The sequence below is a fragment of the Bombina bombina genome, chromosome 3, assembly GCF_027579735.1.
Source record: "Bombina bombina isolate aBomBom1 chromosome 3, aBomBom1.pri, whole genome shotgun sequence".
In the NCBI taxonomy this organism is placed as follows: domain Eukaryota; kingdom Metazoa; phylum Chordata; class Amphibia; order Anura; family Bombinatoridae; genus Bombina; species Bombina bombina.
In genome coordinates, this window is record NC_069501.1 from 348,873,560 (window position 1) to 348,892,276 (window position 18,717).

General features: G+C 39.7%; 1 protein-coding gene across 1 annotated transcript in view; it reads left to right on the plus strand.

The window, feature by feature from the left end:
• Positions 1–1,642: 1,642 nt before the first annotated feature.
• CLCN4 (chloride voltage-gated channel 4) overlaps positions 1,643–18,717 on the plus strand; it is a 125,217-nt gene continuing 108,142 nt past the window's right edge. The window contains exon 1 of the mRNA XM_053706459.1: positions 1,643–1,744. The gene's annotated coding sequence lies outside the window, so the exon portion shown is untranslated. The remainder of the gene's footprint in view (positions 1,745–18,717) is intronic.

An 18,717-nucleotide genomic window follows, 5' to 3' on the forward strand; every position in this document is an offset into this window, starting at 1 on the left:
AAATAGTTAATAACTATTTAATAACTATTCTACCTAGTTAAAATAAATACAAACTTGCCTGTAAAATAAAAATAAATCCTAAGCTAGATGCAATGTAACTATTAGTTATATTGTTGCTAGCTTAGGGTTTATTTTACAGGTAAGTATTTAGTTTTAAATAGGAATAATTTAATTAATTGTATTAATTTTATTTAGATTTATTTAAATTATATTTATGTTAGGGGGGTGTTAGGTTTAGGGGTTAATACCTTTAATATAGTTGCGGTGACGTTGGGGGCGGCAGATTAGGGGTTAATAAATGTAGGTAGGTGTCGACGATGTTAGGGACGGCAGATTAGGGGTTAATAAAATTTAACTAGTGTTTGTAAGGCGGTAGTGCGGCAGTTTAGGGGTTAATACATTTATTAGAGTGGCGGCGATGTCTGGTCGGCAGATTAGGGGTTAATTTTTTTTTAAGTGTTTGCAATGTGGGGGGGCCCTCGGTTTAGGGGTTAATAGGAAGTTTATGGGTGTTAGTGTACTTTTTAGCACTTTAGTTACCGCTCACTTTCTCCAAGACTCGTAATACCGGCGTTAGGAAAATCCCATAGAAAAGATAGGATACGCAATTGACGTAAGGGGATTTGCGGTATGCTCGAGTCGCGGAAGAAAAGTGAGCGGTACACCTGTACCTGCCAGACTCGTAATACCAGAGGGCGTTAAAAAGCAGCGTTGGGACCTCTCAACGCTGCTTTTTAAGGCTAATGCAAGACTCGTAATCTAGGCAAATGTTTTTATTTAATTTCATTATTGTCTATTGTAAAACAAAAAAACAAAAAATCAAAGAATTCAAGTTTAGTCAAAGCTTGTCAAAATTGTGAAACATTATTTAGTCTTTAAACAGCAAATTTCCTTAAAGGGTTAAAGGGACACTGTACCCAAATATTTTCTTTCATGATTAAGATAGAGCATGCAATTTTAAGCAACTTTCTAATTTGCTCCTATTATCAATATTTCTTCGTTCTCTTGCTATCTTTATATGAAAAAGAAGGCATCTAAGCTTGTTTTCTTGGTTCAGCACTCTGGACAGCAGTTTTTGATTGGTGGATCAATTTATCCACCAATCAGCAAGGACAACCTAGGTTGTTCACCAAAAATGGGCCGGCATCTAAACTTACATTCTTGCATTTCAAATAAATATACCAAGAGAATAAAGAAGATTTGATAATAGGAGTAAATTAGAAAGTTGCTTAAAATTGCATGCTCTATCTGAATCATGAAAGAATTTTTTTGGGTACAGTGTCCCTTTAAGGTTATTTTTATTTCCCCTATTACAAATAAAATAAATAAATGTAAAATCATTTTTTTATTTTTACAGTATTAATTAAGCTTATTTATTTCACTCAAAAGAAAAATAAATCCTTTTCATCATTGTCCTTTGTTTAATTGTGTTTAAGCCATTAATCTTTATTATGTAACACCAACATGCCATGAATTTTAAAAAAAGGCTGGTAATGTATTTACTTAGCTATGTAATCTGGTGAGAAATTAAAAAAAACGCTCCCTGCACTGCAAGCCAGGACATTGTTTCTTTAAATCCTCGCTTGATGGATTTGGGCAGGTTGCTGCTGTAAACAGCTCTTTAAATCACATGACTATTACTGCTTCCTCCTCATGACATCATATCTTATAGGACTTTACCACCTACAGCAAGAAAGGATGCTGTACTAACCATTAACCAGCAGTGAGTGATGTGCCATTCCAGGTAAAAGGATATTTTGTATACTGTATATTTCATGAATATAAAAATAGATCTATAGAGCTAATGATACTGTTACAATGCTTGCTGTATTCGTATGAGCGAGAAATAGCAGGTTGTGGCAGCTGTCATATCTGCAGAAAAGCTGCCATATGGAGCAGCCTTGCAGAGGGCCCATTGTCCAACAGTGCAAATAAAGGGCTTTTGTTACTGAAGGAAAGATGCATATATAATTCATTACATGGATGTTTGCAATTCGCTAAATACTCAGATCAGGTCGCAGATTACTTGAACAATAAAGTCGTTCTCCCCTATAAGCTGGAATTAAACGGTTGGTAAACATCATTGTACGTTCAGATAATAAGTGTAAATGTTCACCTTTTAAATGTACTGCTATGTATATGTCAGGAAATCCTTACTGCATTCATATGCAACCAGCACATTTTGCAGTTTTAGATCTAAGGTTCATGGGGATACAGTATAAATATAGAACATATCAATCCATAAAACACCATTGTATGTGATTACTGTATGTTTCTTATCCACAAACAGTGGAAATGTGTATGTCCCTTTGTTCATCGCTATGGAAACCGTCTCTAAATTACTGTTGTTGGAGTGAACGTATGATTTAACACCTTGAATGCTGCTAAGTAATTATTATTCCTCACACAGCAGATGTGCAGTTTAAGGTTTGGTATATAATCTTATTAGTATCTTATTATTTATTAGATGTTAAATAAAAGTCACAGTGGAAATAATCAGAAAAAGGGTTGAGTGTGGACTGAAACATCAATTAAAGTGAAACATGTTAAAAGATAAAGGAGATAAAAAAAATACTATTTTAATTTAAGATGCAGCTGCTGGGCTTTGTTAAAGGGCAGGCTTCAGTAGTACACATTTATCTAATGTTCTAAAGTTAGAAATGTACAATCTGTACACTCATACTACAGAATCCATACTGGATTTATATATTATTATTATTCTTTATTTATAAAGCGCCAACAGATTCCGCAGCGCTGCCCATGGGTACAAGGATAACAGTACAATGGAGAAACAATACGATAAAAGACAAAACTGTACAGACAAAATACAGGGGGAATTAAGGGCCCTATTCCCGTGGGAACTTACAATCTAGATGTAGGAAAAGGTTGCACAGGCCACAAACAAATACATATACGTGCGTGTGAGATGTATACATATGTACATAATTACATGCTAGATGCAAGACTCAGATGTGTAAATACCTCTGGTGATTATAAGTAGACCTTTGCACGGGTGACCAACAGTGCTGTGCGGGAGCCAAATGGTATGTCTTTGCAGGGGTTAAACACACAGTAGTGATGGGTCGATAGTCTTAAAATGACATGCTCTGATAAATTAGAGCATGTCATTTTTTGACTATTATAGCCCTTTAAGTATGATTGCTGCCCTACTCTCTACCATTAAAGAGTTAAACACATAGGGGCATATTTATCAAGCTCCGTACAGGCTCCTACAGGCTCGCCAGAAACAGCAGTTATGAAGCAGCAGTCACAAAGACCGCTGCTCCATAACCTGTCCAGACATCGCCGGAAATCAACCCGATCGAGTATGATCGGGTTGATTGACACCCCCTGCTGGCCGCGAGTCTGCAGGGGGCGGCGTTGCACCAGCAGCTCTTGTGAGCTGCTGGTGCAATGCTGAATACGGCGAGCGTATTGCTCGCCATATTCAGCGAAGTCTGGCGGACCTGATGCGCACTGTCGGATCAGGTCCGCCAGACTTTGATAACTAGAGGCCATAGTCCACTATATAGCAGCAATGCACTTCTGCTCCTGAGCTCCCTCAGTAAGCCAACCAGGACTGGCACATGTTTGTAGCCATCAATCATTGGAGAGGCCAGAGCAGACTTTTTGGTGACATTTTCCCCTCTTATTTATTATTTTTTTTTGTAAATTTGTCCTGGATGAAACAGACAATAAAAACCTGTTTTATTACAGCTATTCAGTTGCGAAGCTTCTTGTTGCCCAAGAGGGAGACTGTAACCAGTCAGTACAGGAGCAGAAGACTTCATCACAAGTCTTACAATACTAATGCTGAAATGGAAGTGATACATTAAAACTAATCCATTGGTGCCATGTCCATTTAAGAGGGGGGTGTAATTTCCCCATCTATATTTGGCATTAATGTTTGTAGCACAAAGACTATAAGATAATGTAGGTAGACATGTGAAAGCACCTCAGAGCAGTTCCTAATGTATCCTTCCCAGGGCAATTCCCTAACTCGTACTGCAGTAGGAAATGATTCATGTGTATAGTGTTATTAACCCCTTAGTGACCAGAGCACTTTTCCATTTTCTGTCCGTTTGGGACCAAGGCTATTTTTACATTTTTGCGGTGTTTGTGTTTAGCTGTAATTTTCCTCTTGCTCATTTACTGTACCCACACATATTATATACCGTTTTTCTCGCCATTAAATGGACTTTCTAAAGATACCATTATTTTCATCATATCTTATAATTTACTATAAAAAAAAATATAAAATATGAGAAAAAAATGGAAAAAAACACACTTTTTCTAACTTTGACCCCAAAAATCTGTTACACATCTACGACCACCAAAAAACACCCATGCTAAATAGTTTCTAAATTTTGTCCTGAGTTTAGAAATACCCAATGTTTACATGTTCTTTGCTTTTTTTGCAAGTTATAGGGCCATAAATACAAGTAGCACTTTGCTATTTCCAAACCACTTTTTTTTCAAAATTAGCGCTAGTTACATTGGAACACTAATATCGTTCAGGAATCCCTGAATATCCCTTGACATGTATATATTTTTTTTTAGAAGACAACCCAAAGTATTGATTTAGGCCCATTTTGGTATATTTCATGCCACCATTTCACCGCCAAATGCGATCAAATAAAAAAAATCGTTCACTTTTTCACAAATTTTTTCACAAACTTTAGGTTTCTCACTGAAATTATTTACAAACAGCTTGTGCAAATATGGCACAAATGGTTGTAAATTCTTCTCTGGGATCCCCTTTGTTCATAAATAGCAGACTTATATGGCTTTGGTGTTGCTTTTTGGTAATTAGAATGCCACTAAATGCCACTGCGCACCACACGTGTATTATGCCCAGCAGTGTAGGGGTTAATTAGGGAGCATGTAGGGAGCTTTTTGGGGTAATTTTAGCTTTAGTGTAGTGTAGTAGACAACCCCAAGTATTGATCTAGGCCCATTTTGGTATATTTCATGCCACCATTTCACCGCCAAATGCGATCAAATAAAAAAAAAAGTTACATTTTTCACAATTTTAGGTTTCTCACTGAAATAATTTACAAACAGCTTGTGCAGTTATGGCACAAATGGTTGTAAATGCTTCTCTGGGATCCCCTTTGTTCAGAAATAGCAGACATATATGGCTTTGGCATTGCTTTTTGGTATTTAGAAGGCCGCTAAATGCCGCTGCGCATCACACGTGTATTATGGCTAGCAGTGAAGGGGTTAATTAGGTAGCTTGTAGGGAGCTTGCAGGGTTAATATTAGATTTAGTGTAGAGCTCAGCCTCCCACCTGAAACATCAGACCCCCTGATCCCTCCCAAACAGCTCTCTTCCCTCCCCCACCCCACAATTGTCCCCGCCATCTTAAGTACTGGCAGAAACTCTGCCAGTACTAAAATAAAAGGTATTTGGCCCTTTTTTTTTTAAAAAAAAAGAAGCATATTTACATATGCTGATGTGTACGATCCCCCCTTAGACCCCAACCTCACTGATCCCCCCTAAAAAGCTCTATAACCCTCCCACTCTAACTTAATGGGCGCCATCTTGGGTACTGGCAGCTGTCTGCCAGTACCCAGTTTAGAAGAAAAAAATGGTTTTTTTTTACATTTATTAAAAGTTTCTGTAGTGTAGCTTCCCCCCACACAAAACCAACCCCCCACCCCTCCATGATCCCCTCCATGATCACTTTTTGTGCTTAGATTAGGTCTTATTTATTAATACATTTTCCGTAGTGTAGCGGTTCCCACCCGCTCCCGCCCCGTGCACGCGCCCGCCCGCCACCCTCCGTGCCCCCGACGATCGCGCCCCCGATCCCGCCCCCCTTGACGTCATGCGGCACACCGATGGCCGCCCACCCGCCTCCCAAGTCGGCTCCCACCCACCAACGAAAAAGGCCATCGATGTCCGGTGCAGAGAGGGCCACAGAGTGGCTCTCTCTGCATCGGATGGCCGTAAAAGGTTATTGCAGGATGCCTCCATATCGAGGCATCACTGCAATAACCGGAAAGCAGCTGAAAGCGAGCAGGATCGCTTCCAGCTGCTTTCCACACCGAGGACGTGCAGGGTACGTCCTCAGGCGTTAACTGCCTTTTTTTTGAGGACGTACCCTGCACGTCCTCGGTCATTAAGGGGTTAAAGTAGTATTCTATCTATTGTACCGAAGCTAACATATACAAGTTAAAACGTATCCACATTTAACCACTTCATGCCATTAGGACGTTCCATGTTAGGACGGCATGGAACATCCTACCTTATATGGCGTCTTGCAGCCTCCTCCTATGAGTAAATGAAAAATCGGACTAGGGTGCCGTGCCTAGCATCGTATGCAGTCCCCCATGATCCGTTCCCGGCTATGAAATCACATGATCGCATTAACAATCGTCTGACTTCATTTTTACAGCAAGTGTTTACATCAGAAAAACTTGCCCCTGCTATTAAGAGGTTAATGTTCAGAAACTTAGTAGTTTTTAGCAGAAAATTATTTTCTCAGTGTGTATTGCACAAAGCAATTATTCGTTAGGCTAGAGGTGCTAAGCATGTGACCTTCACCTGTGAAGACACAAAAATATATTTATAAATATATTCAATAAAATGTTCTATGTGTTTAACCCTTGCAAAGCTGTTAACACATTGTTAAAGTCCGCTCCAGATCAGTAATGTACTACTGGAACCTTGCAAAACACATTTAGTGAGCCAATGATACAAGGTATACGTGTGTAGCTACCAAGCACCAGCCAGGCCCCGGTAGTACATTGCTGTTTCTGAGCCTACCTAGGTATGCTTTTCAAGAAGAGAAGAAATAACAAGAGGACAAAGTAAATTAGCTAACAGAAGTAAATTGAAACCTCTTAAAAATGCATGTTCTATATGAAACATGAAAGTTTAATTGATATATATCCCTTTAAACAGTCATATGATTTTATGAATGTATGTAATACTAGTTGTAAAGGCCATTCTTTATACTTATTTCCTTATACTTATCAGAAGAGGACATATGTTTTTGCACATCAGCAATCAGCTAGCCAAAAGTTCTTAGAGGGATATTAAACAGTGCTCCTTTGGTAAAAACAAATACAGGGAGTGCAGAATTATTAGGCAAGTTGTATTTTTGAGGATTAATTTTATTATTGAACAACAACCATGTTCTCAATGAACCCAAAAAACTCATTAATATCAAAGCTGAATAGTTTTGGAAGTAGTTTTTAGTTTGTTTTTAGTTATAGCTATTTTAGGGGGATATCTGTGTGTGCAGGTGACTATTACTGTGCATAATTATTAGGCAACTTAACAAAAAACAAATATATACCCATTTCAATTATTTATTTTTACCAGTGAAACCAATATAACATCTCAACATTCACAAATATACATTTCTGACATTCAAAAACAAAACAAAAACAAATCAGTGACCAATATAGCCACCTTTCTTTGCAAGGACACTCAAAAGCCTGCCATCCATGGATTCTGTCAGTGTTTTGATCTGTTCACCATCAACATTACGTGCAGCAGCAACCACAGCCTCCCAGACACTGTTCAGAGAGGTGTACTGTTTTCCCTCCTTGTAAATCTCACATTTGATGATGGAGCACAGGTTCTCAATGGGGTTCAGATCAGGTGAACAAGGAGGCCATGTCATTAGATTTTCTTCTTTTATACCCTTTCTTGCCAGCCACGCTGTGGAGTACTTGGACGCGTGTGATGGAGCATTGTCCTGCATGAAAATCATGTTTTTCTTGAAGGATGCAGACTTCTTCCTGTACCACTGCTTGAAGAAGGTGTCTTCCAGAAACTGGCAGTAGGACTGGGAGTTGAGCTTGACTCCATCCTCAACCCGAAAAGGCCCCACAAGCTCATCTTTGATGATACCAGCCCAAACCAGTACTCCACCTCCACCTTGCTGGCGTCTGAGTCGGACTGGAGCTCTCTGCCCTTTACCAATCCAGCCACGGGCCCATCCATCTGGCCCATCAAGACTCACTCTCATTTCATCAGTCCATAAAACCTTAGAAAAATCAGTCTTGAGATATTTCTTGGCCCAGTCTTGACGTTTCAGCTTGTGTGTCTTGTTCAGTGGTGGTCGTCTTTCAGCCTTTCTTACCTTGGCCATGTCTCTGAGTATTGCACACCTTGTGCTTTTGGGCACTCCAGTGATGTTGCAGCTCTGAAATATGGCCAAACTCGTGGCAAGTGGCATCTTGGCAGCTGCACGCTTGACTTTTCTCAGTTCATGGGCAGTTATTTTGCGCCTTGGTTTTTCCACACGCTTCTTGCGACCCTGTTGACTATTTTGAATGAAACGCTTGATTGTTCGATGATCACGCTTCAGAAGCTTTGCAATTTTAAGAGTGCTGCATCCCTCTGTAAGATATCTCACTATTTTTGACTTTTCTGAGCCTGTCAAGTCCTTCTTTTGACCCATTTTGCCAAAGGAAAGGAAGTTGCCTAATAATTATGCACACCTGATATATGGTGTTGATGTCATTAGACCACACCCCTTCTCATTACAGAGATGCACATCACCTAATATGCTTAATTGGTAGTAGGCTTTCGAGCCTATACAGCTTGGAGTAAGACAACATGCATAAAGAGGATGATGTGGTCAAAATACTCATTTGCCTAATAATTCTGCACTCCCTGTATATTAAATCAAAGTAAATATAAAACAGATAAAGATTGTGTAAAAAACAGCAAACAACTTACTTGTTTCTTAGAAATTCTAAGTATAGCCCCTGCCACCAGTATTTTAAGAGCAGAGGATTTTTAAAGGTTTCTTATTATTCTGTCAGTTCTGGGCATGAGCAAATCTGACTCGCTGTTATCTAGTCTATTCACGAGGAGCTAATTCACATTTTTTTTTAGAGATACCTCATACTATGGGGTGACAGAAATCAGAGAGACTTTGCTCACTGGAACGTTATTTAAATTCTTAGTCAATAAAGTGGACTGCCTCATCTCAAAGGGACATTTAAGCCAAAATTGGAATCCACATGGATGCATTGCAGTTTTGAATAGAAACATTTTTGCAATATTCAAGTATTAGCAAAAATGCTTCTTATAAAAGCTAAAGTGTATTTAAGTATGCACCGTGCACCAGCATTTTAAACACAACACTTGCTCAAAGAGACTAAGGTGCTTGTACCATCTGGTAATTACTCAATTTGTTAGTTAGGCCTATTTGTCAAATATAATGCAGCACATAAAATAGAGGGTTAATAGAAACAATGTATATATATATATATATATCAGATCCCCCAACAATAATGTGCAATAGCATTATAAATATATACGCATAGACTTTTTTCACCTTAACTTTCACTGTGGAATAGTATACATAACATTGTCTCATTGGTATTAAATTATCCATATTTGGATCTAAATATACTCAGGCAAATATCTGTAATACAATGTGAAACAGTGAATGGTTAAATCTCATGATGTGCACGTCTAAAAACTTTTGTTATAGTGTCATACTTGTAATAATCCTCTTTAACTCATTGGCCTATAACTGTCATAACAAATACACGCATTCCCTGAGAAGCAGTGTGAATCGCAATGGTTCAGCGTAAAGGTGTGTGTCACATAGCTGAGTTTGATTGGCTGCAGAGGACTGCTATGCAATCCAATCACTGAATAATGGCAATGATTGGCTAGTATGGAGGTGTAGATAGAAAATGACTTTCTATTGGCCAAATATCGGCAATAATTAGTTTAAAAAGAGGCGAGTCTCCGGCATTCAACTTGTCAAAAATCACTTGAACCACATTGAGAAAGGCCGAGGTGAAACGGCCGAAACGCATTTGTGCAATAATATTGAGATTCAGTTCTCTTTATTTTATCCCAGAACGTTGTGTTCAGCTACCCCTGGCACCTGAAGCAGACGATTCCACAGTTTTTTGAGTTTTGTAAAAGTGGTGGTAATTATTGGTGACGAGGTTCTCACCTCCATTTTTAAACCGTAATGAATAAAGTTTGTTTTTAAACTATAATTTACATATCATATAGCTGATTCAATACAGCATATTTACATTAATGTATTAGGAATGAGTGCTCATTAATCCCTTCGTATCCCCCTTCCTTTTCCCTATCCTGAAATTATTTAGTTATATTTAAAGAGGCGGCACCAAGGTTATTAAACCTTAATTTCCTATAGTAACATGATCACAGTGCCAATATTTACTTTCTCTTTTTTGTCAATGTGTTAGTTGCTAACATGATAAAAGCCTCGCTGGCGCTATGAACAGCTGCATTATTTAAAATGCTGGTGTACTGAGATTCTGAGAATATCTAGCTATGCTTCACGTGCAGACAAAAATGTTATCACTAAAAAGTGATAACTTTTACTAGAAGCATTTTTGCCTATACATGTTTATTGCAACTATGTTTCTATTCAAAGATGTAATTCCCCTATGTGCATTTCAATATCGACAGGAATATCCCTTTAATTAACCCTTTTCCTAATGTACATATTACAATCATGTTATCTCTGCTGCTATAAGGGAAGTTAAAGGGACATTAGATGAATTGTTATGTATGAATAGTGAATATATCCACAATTTATTACTAAATTGCAAAAGATCTGCATGCAAACTACAGATTTTTAAAGCTGTCATTTTATTAGTAAAAATATATATTTTTTTCTTTTTTTGATGTGCGACCTGAAAAACCTCCTTAAAGCATAGAAAGGTCCAAATAGAAATGTGCATGTTTTCATTTAAATTTTAAATAGAAGCCTTTTTGCAATATACTTCCATTAGTAAAATCCTGAAACAAAAATAACTTTTACTAAAAGCATTTTTAGGTCAGCAAGTAAGCAGTCGAGTTCTAAGATTTAGTTGTACTTAATCATGCACTTGTTAGTTTCACTTGAAATATAAAGAGCATTTTCTTAACCATTTTTTACATAAAAATATTTTCTGATATGTTTAATTGCTACTCTTTTTTTATATAAATGATAGAAAATAGTTTGGTAATATGTCAATTTAAGGATGGATACATATTAGCTATTGCACTGATCAAGCAATCACTGTGTAGAATGTAATTGAATCACAGTCACTTAGGCCTAGATTTGGAGTTCGGCGGTAAAAGGGCTGTTAACGCTCCGCGGGTTTTTTTCTGGCCGCACCATAAATTTAACTCTGGTATCGAGAGTTCAAACAAATGCTGCGTTAGGCTCCAAAAAAGGAGCGTAGAGCATTTTTACCGCAAATGCAACTCTCGATACCAGAGTTGCTTACGGACGCGGCCGGCCTCAAAAACGTGCTCGTGCACGATTCTCCCATAGGAAACAATGGGGCTGTTTGAGCTGAAAAAAAACCTAACACCTGCAAAAAAGCAGCGTTCAGCTCCTAACGCAGCCCCATTGTTTCCTATGGGGAAACACTTCCTACGTCTGCACCTAACACTCTAGCATGTACCCCGAGTCTAAACACCCCTAACCTTACACTTATTAACCCCTAATCTGCTGCCCCCGCTATCACTGACCCCTGCATAGTATTATTAACCCCTAATCTGCCGCTCCGTACACCGCCGCAACCAACGTTATCCCTATGTACCCCTAATCTGCTGCCCCTAACACCGCAGACCCCTATATTATATTTATTAACCCCTAACCTGCCCCCCACAACGTCGCCTCCACATGCCTACACTTATTAACCCCTAATCTGCCGAGCGGACCTGAGCGCTACTATAATAAAGTTATTAACCCCTAATCCGCCTCACTAACCCTATCATAAATAGTATTAACCCCTAATCTGCCCTCCCTAACATCGCCGACACCTAACTTCAATTATTAACCCCTAATCTGACGACCGGAGCTCACCGCTATTCTAATAAATGTATTAACCCCTAAAGCTAAGTCTAACCCTAACACTAACACCCCCCTAACTTAAATATAATTTACATCTAACGAAATAAATTAACTCTTATTAAATAAATTATTCCTATTTAAAGCTAAATACTTACCTGTAAAATAAACCCTAATATAGCTACAATATAAATTATAATTATATTATAGCTATTTTAGGATTAATATTTATTTTACAGGCAACTTTGTAATTATTTTAACCAGGTACAATAGCTATTAAATAGTTAAGAACTATTTAATAGTTACCTAGTTAAAATAATAACAAATTTACCTGTAAAATAAATCCTAACCTAAGATATAATTAAACCTAACACTACCCTATCAATAAAATAATTAAATAAACTACCTACAATTACCTACAATTAACCTAACACTACACTATCAATAAATTAATTAAACACAATTGCTACAAATAAATACAATTAAATAAACTATCTAAAGTACAGAAAATAAAAAAATATTTACAAACATAAGAAAAATATTACAACAATTTTAAACTAATTACACCTACTCTAAGCCCCCTAATAAAATAACAAAGCCCCCCAAAATAAAAAATTCCCTACCCTATTCTAAATTAAAAAAGTTACAAGCTCTTTTACCTTACCAGCCCTGAACAGGGCCCTTTGCGGGGCATGCCCCAAGAAGTTCAGCTCTTTTGCCTGTAAAAAAAAACATACAATACCCCCCCCCCCCAACATTACAACCCACCACCCACATACCCCTAATCTAACCCAAACCCCCCTTAAATAAACCTAACACTAATCCCCTGAAGATCTTCCTACCTTGTCTTCACCATCCAGGTATCACCGATCCGTCCTGGCTCCAAGATCTTCATCCAACCCAAGGGGGGGTTGGCGATCCATAATCCGGTGCTGAAGAGGTCCAGAAGAGGCTCCAAAGTCTTCCTCCTATCCGGGAAGAAGAGGACATCCGGACCGGCAAACATCTTCTCCAAGCGGCATCTTCGATCTTCTTCCATCCGGTGCGGAGCGGGTCCATCTTGAAGCAGGCGACGCGGATCCATCCTCTTCTTCCGATGTCTCCCGACTAATGACGGTTCCTTTAAGGGACGTCATCCAAGATGGCGTCCCTCGAATTCCGATTGGCTGATAGGATTCTGATCGGAACAGCCAATAGAATGCGAGCTCAATCTGATTGGCTGATTGGATCAGCCAATCGGATTGAACTTGATTCTGATTGGCTGATTCCATCAGCCAATCAGAATATTCTTACCTTAATTCCGATTGGCTGATAGAATCCTATCAGCCAATCGGAATTCGAGGGACGCCATCTTGGATGACGTCCCTTAAAGGAACCGTCATTCGTCGGGAGACATCGGAAGAAGAGGATGGATCCGCGTCGCCTGCTTCAAGATGGACCCGCTCCGCACCGGATGGAAGAAGATCGAAGATGCCGCTTGGAGAAGATGTTTGCCGGTCCGGATGTCCTCTTCTTGCCGGATAGGAGGAAGACTTTGGAGCCTCTTCTGGACCTCTTCAGCACCGGATTATGGATCGCCAACCCCCCCTTGGGTTGGATGAAGATCTTGGAGCCAGGACGGATCGGTGATACCTGGATGGTGAAGACAAGGTAGGAAGATCTTCAGGGGATTAGTGTTAGGTTTATTTAAGGGGGGTTTGGGTTAGATTAGGGGTATGTGGGTGGTGGGTTGTAATGTTGGGGGGGGGTATTGTATGTTTTTTTTTTACAGGCAAAAGAGCTGAACTTCTTGGGGCATGCCCCGCAAAGGGCCCTGTTCAGGGCTGGTAAGGTAAAAGAGCTTGTAACTTTTTTAATTTAGAATAGGGTAGGGAATTTTTTATTTTGGGGGGCTTTGTTATTTTATTAGGGGGCTTAGAGTAGGTGTAATTAGTTTAAAATTGTTGTAATATTTTTCTTATGTTTGTAAATATTTTTTTATTTTCTGTAACTTAGTTCTTTTTTATTTTTTGTACTTTAGATAGTTTATTTAATTGTATTTATTTGTAGCAATTGTGTTTAATTAATTTATTGATAGTGTAGTGTTAGGTTAATTGTAGGTAATTGTAGGTAGTTTAATTATTTTATTGATAGGGTAGTGTTAGGTTTAATTATATCTTAGGTTAGGATTTATTTTACAGGTAAATTTGTAATTATTTTAACTAGGTAACTATTAAATAGTTCTTAACTATTTAATAGCTATTGTACCTGGTTAAAATAAATACAAAGTTGCCTGTAAAATAAATATTAATCCTAAAATAGCTATAATATAATTATAATTTATATTGTAGCTATATTAGGGTTTATTTTACAGGTAAGTATTTAGCTTTAAATAGGATTAATTTATTTAATAAGAGTTAATTTATTTCGTTAGATGTAAATTATATTTAAGTTAGGGGGGTGTTAGTGTTAGGGTTAGACTTAGCTTTAGGGGTTAATACATTTATTAGAATAGCGGTGAGCTCCGATCGGAAGATTAGGGGTTAATAATTGAAGGTAGGTGTCGGCGATGTTAGGGAGGGCAGATTAGGGGTTAATAAATATAATATAGGGGTCGGCGGTGTTAGGGGTAGCAGATTAGGGGTACATAGGGATAACGTAGGTGGCGGCGATTTGCGGTCGGAAGATTAGGGGTTAATTATTTTAAGTAGCTTGCGGCGACGTTGTGGGGGGCAAGTTAGGGGTTAAGAAATATAATATAGGGGTCGGCGGGGTTAGGGGCAGCAGATTAGGGGTACATAAGTATAACGTAGGTGGCGGTCGGCAGATTAGGGGTTAAAAATTTTAATCGAGTGGCGGCGGTGTGGGGGGACCTCGGTTTAGGGGTACATAGGTAGTTTATGGGTGTTAGTGTACTTTAGGGTACAGTAGTTAAGAGCTTTATAAACCGGCGTTAGCCAGAAAGCTCTTAACTCCTGCTATTTTCAGGCGGCTGGAATCTTGTCGTTAGAGCTCTAACGCTCACTTCAGAAACTACTCTAAATACCAGCGTTAGAAAGATCCCATTGAAAAGATAGGCTACGCAAATGGCGTAGGGGGATCTGCGGTATGGAAAAGTCGCGGCTGAAAAGTGAGCGTTAGACCCTTTAATCACTGACTCCAAATACCAGCGGGCGCCCAAAACCAGCGTTAGGAGCCTCTAACGCTGGTTTTGACGGCTACCGCCGAACTCCAAATCTAGGCCTTATAGTGCTCAATACATGCATGGGCATCCACAGCCCCCTGGATTTTTCTTCCCACCTGGAGTAAAAACTGTAGAAAACAACAATAATTTCAATGTACATGTTTTCTTTTTTCTTTTAATCTCCTTTAGAGGAAGAAGCACATCATGCTGGGAGTTGCATAGTATACTGGTTGTAGTTTACTATTTTACTATCACTGCAGTTCTGGACTATAGTTACTAGCATGAGCTTCCTCGATAGGCAAAAAGCTTTTGCTTGGGGCCCCAACACACTCCTCCATACAATGTGTTCAGCCCCTGGCACACACTGGGGAATGCAGTTGGGAGTATGGTCAGACCCTCTTCATGAGTTGGGGGGATACAATGTGCATATGACCACCTGGCACACACTGGGAAATGCAACTGGGAGTATGGTCTGACACTCTTCACAGGTAGGAGAGATTCACTTTGTGTATGAGCACCTGGCACACAATGGGATAGAGGTATAGGGGATGCAGTGTGTATAAGCACACTCCCAGCTGGGGCATGCAGCTGGGAGTGTGGTGTGAGCCTCTCCTCAATTAGAGGGGATGCAGTGTGTGTGTATAAGCCCCTGGTAAAGAATGAGAAGTGCAGCTGGGAGTATGGTCTGACCCTCTGCTCATGTAGAGGGAATGTAGTGTGTGTATGAGCACCTAGCACACAATAGGAAGTGCAGCTGGGAGTATGGTCTGACCCTCTGCTCAGGTACAGGGGATGCAGTGTGTGTATAAGCCCCTGGTAAACACTGGGGAATGCAGCTGGGAGTGTGGTTTGACACTCTTTACAGGCAGCAAAATACACTCTGTGTATGAGCCCCTGATATATACTGGGGAAGGTAGATGTAAGTATGTACCCTCTGTACAGGTATAGGGGATGCACTGTGTGTATGAGACCCTCTTCACAAGTTGGGGGGATACACTGTGTGTATGAGGCCCTGGCAGACTCTGGGGAAGGCAGTTGGGAGTATGGTCAGACCCTCTTCATGGGTTGGGGGATACACTGTGCATATGACCACCTGGCACACACTGGGGAATGCAACTGGGAGTATGGTCTGACCATCTGCACAGGTAGGAGAGATTCACTTTCTGTATGACCACCTGGCACACAATGGGAAGTGCAGCTGGGAGTATGGTCTGACCCTCTGTTCAGGTAGAGGAGATGCAGTGTGTGTGTATAAGCCCCTGGTAAACTATGGGGAATGCAGTTGGGAGTGTGATGTGACCCTCTTTACAGGCAGCATGGTGCACTCTGTGTATGAGCCCCTGATATACACTGGGGAAGCTTGCTGTATGGTCAGACCCTCTGTACAGGTATAGGGGATGCACTTTGTGTATGAGACCCTCTTCACAAGTTGGGGGGATACACTGTGTGTATCAGCCCCTGGCACACATTCTAGGGAAGGCAGTTGGGCATATGGTCAGACTCTCTTCGTGGGTGGGGGGGGGGATACACTGTGTGCATGAGCCCCTGGCACACTCTAGGGAAGGCAGTTGGGCATATGGTCAGACCCTCTTCATGGGTGGGGGGGGATACACTGTGTGTATGAGCCCCTGGTACACTCTGTGGAAGGCAGTTGGGCATATAGTCAGACCCTCTTCATGGGTGGGGGCATACACTATGTGTATGAGCACCTGGTAAATACTGGGGAAGGCAGATGGAAGTATGGCCTGACCCCTTGCTCAGGTAGGGAACTTAAACTCTGCACCATTCTGTGCTATGCAGAATCCTGACCTTCCTATATACTGCACAAAAGTTCATTTATAACATAAAGGGACAGTGTACTGTAAAACTGATTTCCCCTTAATGTGTTTACAATAAAAAAATTTTATCTAAATATGTAATCTTTGATTGAGGTTTTGTAATGGATACAACATACATTAATCGTCATGTGAAAAGTATGGCAATGAAAAGAAAAAAAAAGAATCACTTTAACAATAGACACTGAAAGGCCTTAGTGAAACAATGAGTGACACAGCATAGACATCATGAACCTCCATTTTACAATACTATTCTTATATTGAGATGACTACTTAAAGTTATCCGGCCACTCTTGGACAGCTTGGTTAAGGATGAGACAGCACATATGGTAGCCACACTAGGACCACTTTTGGGCCCAATGACATTCCTGTAACATATATATTTCTAGCATATGAACTCCATAATGTATAATAACAAAGTAAAAAATAAAATTGTAATATCTAGGTATGATAAGGAAAATTATTATATGCTAATATATAAACTATATGTAAGAGAGGATGTGTACCAAGTATATATTGCCGTGGATTTTGCCACTTACCTATTGCATGGACCTATTTGCTAAAAATATAAATCAGGGTGACGCTCCCGCTCACTCTAAACTCCATCATATTCGCGGTATCTCTTATAAGCTGTTATGGACAACAATTAAGGGGATATATTACTGTATTTGTGTGTGTGCATGGGTTATTATGCTGGATATCTGGCTAGACCCTCCACATATATCTAACTTCGGCTCAATATTAGATATTATATAATATCATGGTGGAAGCAGTTAAAACTAATAATTGTTGCTACTGGCTGCTACAGGTTCTCACTCTCCCTCGCCGGCTGAGGGAGAGAGAGGAAATATGACTTTATGTGTAAATAGGAGATACCAGAGATCATTGTGCTGCAATACAATAGAGGCCTCCCTTTACCTATAGAAGCAAAGGTGTGTAACAGCCTGTCAATGAATATAGTACACATGCTATAAGATAAGTTTCAAGATACAATATCAATATCTCTGCTGTGATGCGCCTGGGGTACCGGAACTGTCATATTCCTCAGTCTTACATGTTGCTAGCGTATTCTGGAGTGGGTATATAGCAGCTCTCAAGTTCCCAAAGGGCGTGTTGATGGCTGTCCAGGAAAATGAGTAGGTTGCGGAGCATTCTTGAAATCTGCCTTTCCATAGTGGAAGGTAATGTGGCTACATACATATTACACATCTGTGATAGTTATTCAGCAGTAGTAACTACTTGCTTATTACCCCGGCGAACCAGGGAGGGGGGGATTAGTTGCATCCGAACCCTTAGTATACCATGTGCATGTGGTAGATAATCTAGTTTGCAGAGGGTAGATCACTATGCTCAGATATTTCCTAAGATGGCGGCTTGCACCGCTCTGAGATCATAGTAGATTTTCTGATTTTCATGTTGTTGTGTTGTCTATCTTCTTGTTTTAATGTTCAAGGACTTAATTAAGAGGAAACTTATGGAGAAGACTATTTCACTTGCTTGTAATAGTGGTTCGTTTTGTCGAAGATCACAAGCTCGAGAATTGCACGTCTTGCTGCTTCGGCTGCTGGCTCTGCCCCCCTACAATTACCTTTTATAACAGCTGCAGGGTATAAAATATATGGGACATTACTCCTTTGGGTTTATTTTCTGTATGAAATAACTGTCTCTGGTAATTGAAACCACAACCCAATGAAATGGACAGAGCTTCCAGGGAGAGAACTCTTCATTAGCTTATCACTGTATAGTTACCCAAAATGATCCATATCTTATCTCTCTATACACACAAGTCCACAAAGAGGCAGCACCTTAAAGCATATAAAAGTCTTTATTTCCACATGCTGGAATTAAAACAGTGACGTTTCGGGTACACAACCCTTAATCATACACAGAGACCCATACTTAGGGCCCAATGATC